This window comes from Amblyomma maculatum, unplaced genomic scaffold (genome assembly GCF_055883805.1).
Source record: "Amblyomma maculatum isolate TAMU_Amacu unplaced genomic scaffold, ASM5588380v1 scaffold_15, whole genome shotgun sequence".
NCBI classification, from domain to species: Eukaryota; Metazoa; Arthropoda; class Arachnida; order Ixodida; family Ixodidae; genus Amblyomma; species Amblyomma maculatum.
In genome coordinates, this window is record NW_028146740.1 from 7,269,793 (window position 1) to 7,281,485 (window position 11,693).

Here is an 11,693-nt window from a genome sequence, read left to right on the forward strand (position 1 = left end):
CAGCTTCCACTTCTCGTCCATTGATGCTCCAGGACTTGATAGGGCAAGACGCCATGATCTTTGTCTTTTTAATGTTCAGTTTAAGCCCAAACTTCTCACTCTCTTCTTGTACGCGCATCAGAAGCCTCTTGAGTTCCACTTCACTTTCTGCCATTAAAGTGGTGTCATCCGCATATCTAAGGTTGTTGAAACGTTTTCCAGCAATCTTCACTCCAGCTGAAGACTCGTCCAGACCGGCCTTCCTCATGATGCACTCTGGATATAGGTTAAATAGGCAGGGCGACAGTATGCAGCCTTCCCTCACTCCTTTCTCAATCAGAAACCAATCAGTAAGACCATGCCCAGTTCCCAGACGGCCACTGACGTGCGACGGACAGCCGAACTCGGCCGCAACTCGGCGGCCAATTTCGGACGTCCGCCGGAATTCCGGCGTACGTACGAAAGCGGATGGTCGAATCCGTTCGCCCAGCGGACAGCCGCCGTACGTCCGCCACTGGATTTGCTTTTACACAGCTATGATATAGTTTGTAGTCGTCGTGCTCGTCTGAACTGCGTATAAATCAGTAATGCCGTCAAGTCTGCATTATATGATGCTAGAGCGAATCGATGCGATAGAAAGCGTTTCCATTAAACAGTTTTTTTTTTTATTTTCCGCATGTTTCATCGTTGAATTCTTCCATCAAAAATTTTTGATTAAAAGTTAAATGACCATTAAACATTTTTATATCATGATGCTTCGGTGAAATTTTAATCAGTGGCTGAATAGACGCAGCAAGCAGCAAGCTCAAAAAGAACGAAACCGAACCTATCCTCAAAAAAATCTGAAATGAGCCAATCCAATCCACTTGACAAGTTGAAGTTTAGTCATGGAAGATGGCTTCACGTTTCCGTGTTCTGCATTTTCTGCGCAGTTACAAATACCTACGGCTGTAATGCACTGCTAGCATTGTTTTTGCTGTGGCTTGGTGCGGCTGGCACACTTTGTTCACCCGCCGATTCCAAAGTAAGTATTTCACCGAACTTTTGTTTCTTTAGTGGAACTTTGCGATGCACCGATAGTGGTGAGCTTTTGGGCAGCCGAACGGTCGAGTGTTTTATGCGAGACTGACAGGATGGCTCCGCGCCGACTAACTAAAGTGCAGCCTCAAGTCTGAGGGCCATCTTTCTCGGCATTACTGGACGCTGCGCCAGTAAGCCGCGCAACTTCTCTGTCTCTGATAAAGGAGTGCCTGCCCGAGCTTTAAAGGAGTTAATTTGTTAACCATGCGCAACGTGCTGAGTTGTAAAAACTATACGAGAAAACGTTTGCACTCCTGGAGCCCATCGTGCGACATGCCTACACTTGTGAAAACGTCGCAAGTTTTTTTTTTTTTTTTTTCTCTCTTTTTCTTCCTTTTCTTTTTTTTTTTTTTTTAATGGACAGCCGCTGATCTTTCTCTCTCGAGCTTTACGGCAACTACAGTTTCTAGAAGGAACGGCTGTAGCTACTAAATAACTAAAGGTTTAGTACTCTCCTTCAGCTTTGACAAACCAGGACAGCACCTTGCGCATGTTGGTTATGCATGTGGGACCGAACAGCGCAGAACAACCGGACAAGGAGATAAGAGAAAAAAAAAAAAGTCAGCACTTGTCTTTTTCTTGACCCGTTGTTCTGTGCGGTTCTGGCAGGAATTTGACATACCGCCGCCGCGATACAGTTGGGCTGTGAGCTCTGGTGCCTGCAACGCCTTCTTTTATGCAAAACAGGCATACTGGGAGGCCATGCAAGCCGCGGGCTAAAAAAAAAAACAACAAAAAAACAAACGAGTTGAGCAAAAGTGAGATGAAAACAAAATTGTTGTTGCTTTGTCCTTACAGATATTCAAAGGCTCCTCAGAACTTCATTGCATTATTGACAGCGAGATAATGCCAAAGCTACACTAGAGCCATGCAGCACCTTATAGTGCATGATACTGAGCTTATCTCTCGCACTGAAAGCTCTTACCATGTTCTTAGATTATCATATTAAAGTAGCTTTAAACCCATGCTCGTTAATACAGTGATAGCCATAAATTGAATCTAGGGCATCATGCTCGCATAAAGGCTTCTTGATAACCGCTGGTCACATGAAGTGGGCTATAGCAGAAACCTGTACCTGGTCATCTTACAAGCATTTGTGCAATTGATGCTTTTAATGTGTTGTAAAAGTTTTTGTGTTCTGTTTCTCTATGGGAATGCTTTCCTTATTGAAGGCTAACATTTGGCTTGCTACAGCAAAACCTCTACCTAGTCATCCTAAAAACAGCACCGCAGTTGGTGCTTTTAGTGTGTTGTAAAAGTATTTGTGTTCTGCTTCTGTATGGCAATGCTTTTCTCGTTGAAGACTAGCATGAGGCTTCCAAAAATTTTTCAGATGCCATTTGCTGTAGCCGATTTCGTAAGCCAACAGGAAGCAGCACTTTGAACATGGAAAACTGTCATCCACGGGGGAAAAACAGCAACATCCCTTTGCATTCTCATTTCTTTGGTATGGCTAAAAGTGAGTATTGTATCATTATCTATATTATTAATATTGAATCATGATTGTCAGTGTTGAAGTTGTTTGAGCGTGATGATTTTAAACACACAGGACATCCCTTCGACATTAAGGTTTTAGCTTGTTTACATGTAGGATGTAGAACTGGTTTCAACAAACTTTATGCAGCAAATTCTTTTTACATTGTCCACCATGTTACTTTTTGTCATTGTCCGTTGAAGTAAATAACCAGTATTTTACGTTTACACAGTCGTCCACTCTTAGCTTGAATGGGAATGTGTGGCATGCAGTTTGCAAAATAGCAATGCATCCGTCACATCCATGCATCAAGGTTAAGTGGCTTGTGCGTAGAGGGACTAGCCGCTTCAGCTTCACGTCATCTGCCTCTTTGCTCCGGTGTACAGACGTGCATTGAGGCAAAGTGGTTTATTGTGTAGAGAAACCAGGAGCTTCTTTGTCACATCTGGCTGTTTGTTACGGTGTGCAGATGCGCATCGAGGCAAAATGGCTGATGTGTAGAGGGACCAGGAGCTGCTGCTTAACGTTCTTCGCCTCTTTACTATAGTGCACAGCCGTGCATTGATGCTAAGTGGCATGTGCATGGAGGGCCCAGGAGCTGCAGCTTCACGTCTGCCTCTTCGCTCAGGTACGCAGGTGCGTATTGAGGTAAAATGGCTTATGCATAGAGGGACCAGGAGCTGCTGTGTGGCGTAGTCTGTATATTTGCTATGGTTCGTATTGAAGTACAGTGGGGGGGGCTCATGTGTAAAGGTACCATGAGCTGCTGCGTCATGTCGTCTGCCTCTTTACTATGGTGCGCAGGCATGCATCAAGGCAAAGTGGCTTATGCATAGAAGGACCAGGAACTGTTGCTTCACATCTGCTATGATGCGCAGCTGCGTATTGTGGGTGGTGGTGGAAAACATTTCCATCAGATACAAATACAGGAGGTTACTCACTAGCTGACCCTGAGGGGGCCTGTCCTGACAAAAACAAGGGGTCCCTAGTTTGGGACCCCAGTGATGGTAGAGGGACTAGAGGCTGGTACTTCACGCTGTCTGCCTCTTCGCTACGGTGTGCAGCTGTGATGGATGCAGTGGCATCTCAAAAAGTGAATGCCACGCACTCGCATGTTCAGCCTGAGTGGACGACTGTGTACCTGCTATAGCTTTGTTATTCATAGAATAAACCTAGGCCAAGTTGGATAAATTATAGCTCACCTCATATGTGGTCAGCAAAGAAAAGCCACTCCAGAAAATCTGATGCATTTACTGTCATAGGATTCTTATTCATATACATGCTACTGACAAGTCAGATTCTTCACCCTCAGAAATGCCAGAAAAATAACCAAGGGTGCGTCTGCAATAGTCTAGCTTGCTCTTTCTCTGCAGACTTGAGTCAGATGTGTGTTTCATTGCTGTGGGTGGGACAGGTGTGAATCTTTGATTTTAAGCTTGCAACAAGTATGTTATTGTAGTTTAAAGGCAAAACGGTACTAATAATCGCAGCCCCCCGTGGCCTTTATCCCCTTTTAATAGTGTTGCTAGACACTGAATTATTAGTTTTCTCTGCACTGTTTCTGTCTAGTTAATGTGCGGAGACGTACATATATTTATATGACTTGGAGTTGTCGACTTTGCACTTAGAAACATTGTAGCGTTATCTGGTGTGTTGCTTTCATTTCTTTAATGATTTCTGTAAGGGATCGGTGGGTATGCTAGGCACCATTATTAGTCTGCTCTTTTTGGGTCACCTGTTAATGCCCAGCTGCGGCCGTCTCCCACTTGCCCTCGGACAGGAGGCGGAGAGACGTGCACAGAGAGGCAGCTACAGCAACTACAGTGCTTAACGGAAACGTAGGCAGAGAGGGAAAGAAGTCCCCTTTTCCGAGGACTTTGCTGTCGCACTCGAAGACGCGGGGACAGGCAGTTTGTTCTCGTTGCTGTGTCATGTAGGGGGCTCATTTTTATTTAAAGAGCTTTACGAACAGTATACAACTAAGGGGTCCTTAGTACTAAGCGTACTAAGGGGTCCTTAGTACTAAGCGTACTAAGGGGTCCTTAGTACGCTGACTGGACCCATGACCCGGAGGCAGCACAGCTTTGAAACGAGCACCTCTTTTGGAAGAACTGCTTATCGTTCAAAGAAAAAACACTGTCAGGTTGAAGGGTGTAAGGCCCGCTTCCTTGTTGGGGAGCCCATAAAAGTGACAATTATTCAGTGCAGGCGCGCTGAGTGGGGTCTCGAGGATTCCAACCCTGGATGTCAACAGTGGTGGGAGATGGCGGCGTTGATAAAGGGCAAGTGTGTAACAGTGACAGTATGATGCGGAGCGGGAGGATGTGGGTTGGCTCTTCTGATGTGGTCCGCAATGGTGCTGACTCGGACGCCAATAATTGCAATAATTGCCCTGTAAAAGGAGCCGCCAAGGATTCAAGCTTTGGGCAATAGTTGCGCACGTGGGACACCGTTTTGATGGGTTCTAATTTTTTTTTTCTTAGGGGAGAGAGTTTGGCATGTGACCTAGTGAGCCAATCATTTCGAGGTCCATTCTCTAAATTCTGTTTGTTGTGAAACGAATTTGTTGTCCCTTTTGCATTGCTTGTATTAGGGAGACGGTGAAGAACTTATGAAAGTGGAAAGACATGCCAAAATGTTTGTTAGCTAGTCATGTGTGAGTTCGTTGTCATTGGGGATGAGAAATGTGGGCGGAGTCCCGAAGTTAATGAAACGGCCCCGCGGCCTGGAGAACTCGTTCTGAGCTAAATTTTGATCTCTTTCCTCTTCGGCATAGATCATGGTCATTGTTTCACCTGTTGTAAATACGTACATTCATGTATAAAATTTTCAGTTCATCTTCCTCTCCGTGTGCAAGTTGTTGTGGCCAGATGCAGTAAATTCACTATTCTCATTTCTATATAACGTGCCTTTCTGAAGATGGTGAGCTCTTTTGTCTAGTCCTGTAAGAAAGCAGCAAAGCGCTCCCAAATCTTCCACAAAACTGTGTGATATCTTTAATACTAACTGCGGCTTGGTGTCACTCAAAACATGTAGTTGAGGTAGATTTCTTCCCCCCCCCCCTCATTTTGTTCGTTCAAATGAGGACCAGCGGACACTAACTCTTGCTTTTGTAATGCCCTAGGCCCCGCCTTAAGGCAGTACTCCAATGTCAATACCATTTTTATAGCTATGGCTGTCCAACAGCACTAATGTCTTTTATACACTTCTTTTACTAATCTCTTACCCAAGTGGTGGCTTATACTGCGGGGGTGAAAGTCTCTGGACAGTATGTGTAGATTTTGGACTAGAATCGCGATGTAAAATTGTGACCTTATTTCTGTAGCACACATGAAAGAACTAACGTTCAACTTTCACATCGGCAAGTATGGTCCGAGTTTCCTGGTTGATGTGAAAGTTATGTGCTTTGATTGCAGTTCGTGTAGTCCACACACTTGTCCCCGATATTACATAGGGGCAAATTAGGCGCCTTTACAGGGGCAGTTTCTTTGGCGCCCACTACCTTCCCCATAAATAAGCTACAGTGTTTCTTGTGAACAGCTGGCTGCATTTGTAAATACCATTATTTTTTTTTGTAATTTGTTGTGCGTCTTTGAGAAATCCATGACATACATGCGCAGCTGGTTGCCAGAATTGTGCAGCCATGTTTCAGTAACTAACATCCATGCTGCATGCTGCCGGTAATACATCAGGAGCTTGTGGTTGTCAGCTTTTTGTGTTTTGTGTGACTATAAGCCTTGCTATTGTAATGTCACATATAGCGCTGTGGGTAAACAAATAACTTTACTTTTAACTTTACTTTTAACTCTTGTAGAAGCATGAACACTGCGCAATCACTGCGTCGGGCTATGCTTCCGCATTGGGCTTTAGCCACATGTCAAATGTCTATCTTTATTCTGCTGCAGCAGCTTGCATGTTATCAGATAAGTTACTTCGTCGCAGCTGCTCTAAGGAGACGCTTTCTAGACGCTTGTAGCCTAGATGTTGATGTCGATATACCCCCGACACGCCCAGGGAATGTCTTCGGTAGAGGGCACATGGAAACCAGCGAAATGTGCAGTTTACAGAACAAAAAGGTAACAATTTTAAATGATGTTATTATTGATCACTTCTTTTCAGAGCAGGAACAATGACTTTAGAAATCTGCCTGTTAAACCGCTCAAAATGCAGGTTTCTGCCGCCAATGCATACCTGTGTAATACTGCAATTCTCTGGCTGTGCTTTATGTTCATATACAGCATCCTTTATGCTTAGTTTCTCTGCATGTGCACTCCATGTCTTGGGCATTGCTGAGCGCGCATAGCAGCAAGCATAACATGCCATGTTTGGTCAGAGGCATGTTCAAAAAGACGACATCATCATCATCATCATCATCAGCCTGATTATACCCACTGCAGGGCGAAGGCCTCTCCCATATTTCTCCACTTAACCCGGTTCTGTGCTAGCTGCATCCACTTGACCCCTGCGAACTTCTTAATCTCATCCGCCCACCTAACTTTCTGCCTCCCCCTGCTACGCTTTCCTTCCCTTGGAATCCAGTTTGTTACTCTCAGCGACCATCGGTTATCCTCTCTTCGCACTACATGTCCTGCCCATGTCCATTTCTTCTTCTTAATTTCCACTAGAATGTCATTAACTTGAGTTATTTCTCTGACCCACTCTGCACGCTTTCTATCTCTTAACGTTACCCCTACCATTTTTCGTTCCATAGCCCTCTGGGTTGTCCTCAACTTAAGTAGAACTCTCTTGGTTAGCCTCCACGTTTCAGCCCCATAGGTGAGTACAGGCAAGATGCAACTGTTGTACACTTTCCTCTTGAGCGATACCGGTAAGCTGCTAGTCATAATCTGCGAGTGCTTGCCAAATGCGCTCCATCCCAATCTTATTCTTCTTGATATTTCCTTTTCATGGTCTGGATCTGCGGTTACTACCTGTCCTAAGTAGACATATTCGCCTACTATTTCCAGTATTTCGCTACCTAATGTAAACTGCTGTTCCTTCCCGAGGCTGTTGAACATTACCTTAGTCTTCTGCATATTGATTTTCAAGCCTACCATCCTACTTTTTCTGTCTAGGTCATCAATCATTATTTGCAGTTCATCCCCCGAGTTGCTTAGCAAGGCAATGTCATCAGCAAATCGCAGATTACTGAGGTATTCTCCATCTACCCTTATCCCTAACTGCTCCCATTCCAAGTCTCTGAATACTTCCTCTAAACAAGCTGTGAATAGTACTGGGGAGATTGTGTCTCCTTGCCTAACACCTTTCTTTATGGGGATTTTATTGCTTTCTTTATGTAGAACTATGGTTGCTGTGCAGCCACTATATATATCTTCCAGCACTTTCACGTACGGCTCGTCTACCCCCTGATTTCGCAATGCCTGCATCACCGCCGAGGTTTCAACTGAGTCAAATGCTTTTTCATAATCAATGAATGCTATGTATAAGGGCTGGTTATATTCTGAGCATTTTTCTATCACCTGATTGATGGTATGGATATGATCGATAGTAGAGTACCGTTTCCGAAACCCTGCTTGATCCTTTGCTTGATTGCAGTCTAAGGTTGTCCTGATTCTATTGGCGATTACCTTAGTAAATACCTTATACGTAACAGACAGTAAGCTGATTGGTCTGTAATTTTTAAGGTCCTTAGAGTCCCCTTTCTTGTGAATGAGGATAATGTTTGCATTCTTCCATGCTTCCGGTACCGTCGATGACACCAGGCACTGCGTATACAGGGTGGCCAGTTTTTCTAGCACGATATCCCCCCCGTCCTTCAGCAAATCTGTAGTTATCTGATCCTCTCCAGCTGATTTCCCCCTTTTCATAGTTTCTAGTGCTTTCTTGACCTCGTCCTTCGTCACTGGTGGAACGTCTGACTGTTTTTCCCTACCGCCAATCTCACTACGGTCCTGACTACTTTGGCTACTGTAGAGATCTGTATAGAACTCCTCGGCTACTTTGACTATCTTGTCCATATTAGTGATGACGTTGCCCGCCTTGTCCCTTATCGCATACATCTGGTTTTTGCCTATGCCCAATTTCTTCTTTACCGCTTTAAGGCTTCCCCCGTTCTTTACAGCATGCTCAATTTTCTCCATGTTATACTTCCTTATATCGGCTACCTTGCGCTTATTGATTAGCTTTGATATCTCGGCCAATTCGATCTGGTCTGTTGGATTGGAAGCTTTCATACTCTGCCGTTTCTTAATCAAATCTTTCGTCTCCTTAGACAGCTTACCGGTATCCTCTTTAACTATCCTACCGCCTACTTCTACTGCGCACTCAGTAATGATATCTCTGAAATTATTGTTCATTGCCTCTAGGGTAATGTCGCCATCCTCAGTTAGAGCTGAAAACCTATTCTGTAGCGAGATTCTGAACTCTTCTGCCCTCCCCCTTACCGCTAATTCGTTGATGGGTTTCTTTCTTACTAATCTATTGCGTTCCTTCTTCATAAAAAGACGACATAAAAACATTAAAATACTGAATGCCAGGTTCTGGTCAAACTACGTTTGTATCTTTTGTTATTCTGCATGGGTTTTGCTGCAGTTATATGACCTTTCTATATAGTATGTGACAGTTCTGAATGGAGATGCATGCGTACAGTGCCACCTGGTAAAAGCAATTGAGAGAAACTGGCAGTTGCCCTTGGAGATGTGTAATCAAAGTTCAGCACAGATAACTTGAATTTCATTTTCCCTTCTATTGCAGGAGGAGCCCAGCCTGCTCTTTCCATCTTAGGCCTGAAAGACCAGCAACAGCTGATCGAGCAAATGCACAGGATAGTAACTGCTCCTGGAATCCCGGCCTGCGGAGGCCGCCCACAGAGAACTCGATCATCTCCACGCTAATTCCGAAATATTAGGTTTCAATAAATACCTTTTCCTCCACCACCTCCCCAAGGGAAGAGCTGTCACGGGCAAGGATAATTAAAAAAAAATTATTCAAGCAGATTCTTAATACTCCAGTTGGCCTGCATTTTACCATGCCATTCCTTAACATCGATATTTTTTTAGTGTAGACTATTTATGCATGCAGTTTTTGCAATAAAGCCAAAAAAATGCTTTTTTTACAACCTCGCATGCTGGTATGCCTATGCACTTAGCATGTTTTCAGGAATGGCGCATTTGTGTAAAGCTCAGCTAGCATATGTGCCTCTTTGATGGAAGTTTTAATTGCACACTACTGTTCAGTGCTTTGTGTGTGAAAGTAAAGCAGACAACAGGAAACTTGAACCTGTTGCATATTCTATTGTCTGCTTTACTCTCACGACAAAGGCATTGAGCACTAGTATGTGACTGAAATTTCCATGGCACATGCTTGCTGAGCTTTACACGAATGTTATTGGCAAGTTTTTACACCAATAGCGGGCCCTGCAAGCATGTTCCGGGAAACGTCCGAATGTCCGCCTCCGGCTGCCCGTCGGACGTCCGTGGGACGCGATCCGGATCCACGAACGATAGTCCGACGGACGTCCGCTGTACGTATATCGAACATAACCGGACTTCCGTCGGATGTCCGAAGGTCCGAAAAAGGACGTCCGTTGGTCGACCGTCGGACGTCTATGGCCGTCTGGGTTCTGACTGTGGCATCTTGCCCTTCATACAGGTTCCTGAGGAGACAGATGAGGTGATTTGGAACTCCCATCTCTTGGAGAGCTTGCCACAATCTGCTGTGATCTACGCAGTCAAACGCTTTCGCATAATCAATAAAGCAGAAGTAGATGGGTTTCTGGAACTCTCTTGCTTTTTCCATGATCCAGCGAAGGTTGGCAATTTGGTCTCTAGTTCCTCTGCCCTTGCGAAACCCAGCTTGCACGTCCGGAAGCTCCCGATCCACATACTGCTGCAGCCTACCTTGGAGGATTTTCAACATCACCTTGCTAGCATGCGAAATAAGCGCGATCGTGCGGTAGTTGGAACAATCTTTGGCACCGCCTTTCTTTGGAATGGGGATGTAAACTGACCTCCTCCAATCCTGAGGCCACTGCAGGGTTGTCCAAATCTTCTGACATAATGTATGCAGAATGTTAACAGCGTCATGGTTGAGGTTTTGAAGCAACGCAGCTGGAATGCCATCAATTCCGCTAGCTTTGTTCTTAGCAAGGCTGGCTAAGGCCCATTCAACTTCACTCTTCAGAATGCCCGGCTCTAGATCAGTAATCACAACCGTCTTATGTTGGGTTTGCACATGCGGGTCCTTCTTGTACAGTTCTGTGTATTCCTGCCACCTCTTCTTTATCTCTGAGGCTTCAGTGAGGTCCTTGCCTCATTTGTCCTTTATCAGGCCCAGATTAGCACAGAAGCTTCCTTTGATATCTGATTGTCTTATACAGAGCTCTTGTGCTCCTTATTTGGCTGTTGTCCTCAACTGCTTGGCACTGTATGTTCAGGACGGCATTCTTATCTCTCCTTGCTATTTTCTGAAAATCCGCATTGAGAACCTTGTATCTTTCTCTTTCCCCCATAACTTTTGCCATCCTCCTTTCCTCAGCTATTTGCAAAGCCTCTTCAGATAACCAGTTTGCTTTCTCGCATTTCTTTTGCTTTGGAACTAGCTTAGTAGCAACTTCTTGTATTATATAACGAACATCAGTCCACATCTCTTCGGGCTCTCTGTCTTCTAGATCTAATTCTTGAAATCGATTCCTCACTTCCACAGCATATTCTAATGGAATTTGATCCAGATCATACCTGAAAGGCCTTCTAGTTTTCTGCGTTTTCCTCAATCGAAGCTTAATTTTGGCAACAAGAAGCTGATGATCGGTGCCACAATCGGCCCCAGGCCTTGTTTTTACTGCTTGTATAGCGCTTCTCCATCTCTGACGGCAAAGAATATAATCGATCTGATTCCTGTACAGACCGTCCGGTGAAGTCCATGTGTACAGGCGCCTTTTGTGCTGTTGAAAATGAGTATTCGCTATGGTCAGGTTGTTTTCTTGACAAAACTCTACTAGCCTCTGCCCAGCTTGATTTGGCTCGCCAAGACCGAACTTGCCTATAATTCCGGATATTTCTTCACTCCCGACCTTACCATTCCAGTCTCCTATGAGAAAAACGACGTCTGATGATGGGGTGCGGTCTAAAAGGCATTGTAGGTCCGCATAAAATCTCTCAACGTCAGCTTCTTAATCCAATGTATATGTACCTTGTATGTA

The 11,693-nt window shown here is 44.6% G+C and overlaps 1 long non-coding RNA gene across 1 annotated transcript; it reads left to right on the forward strand.

Annotated features, from left to right (window-relative positions):
- The first annotated feature begins 843 nt into the window (after positions 1-843).
- LOC146171999 (uncharacterized) lies at positions 844-10,215 on the forward strand. Its single transcript, XR_014702718.1, has 3 exons — positions 844-1,003; positions 2,393-2,518; positions 9,248-10,215. It is a non-coding gene; the product is annotated as an uncharacterized LOC146171999 (long non-coding RNA).
- The last annotated feature ends 1,478 nt before the right edge of the window (positions 10,216-11,693 follow it).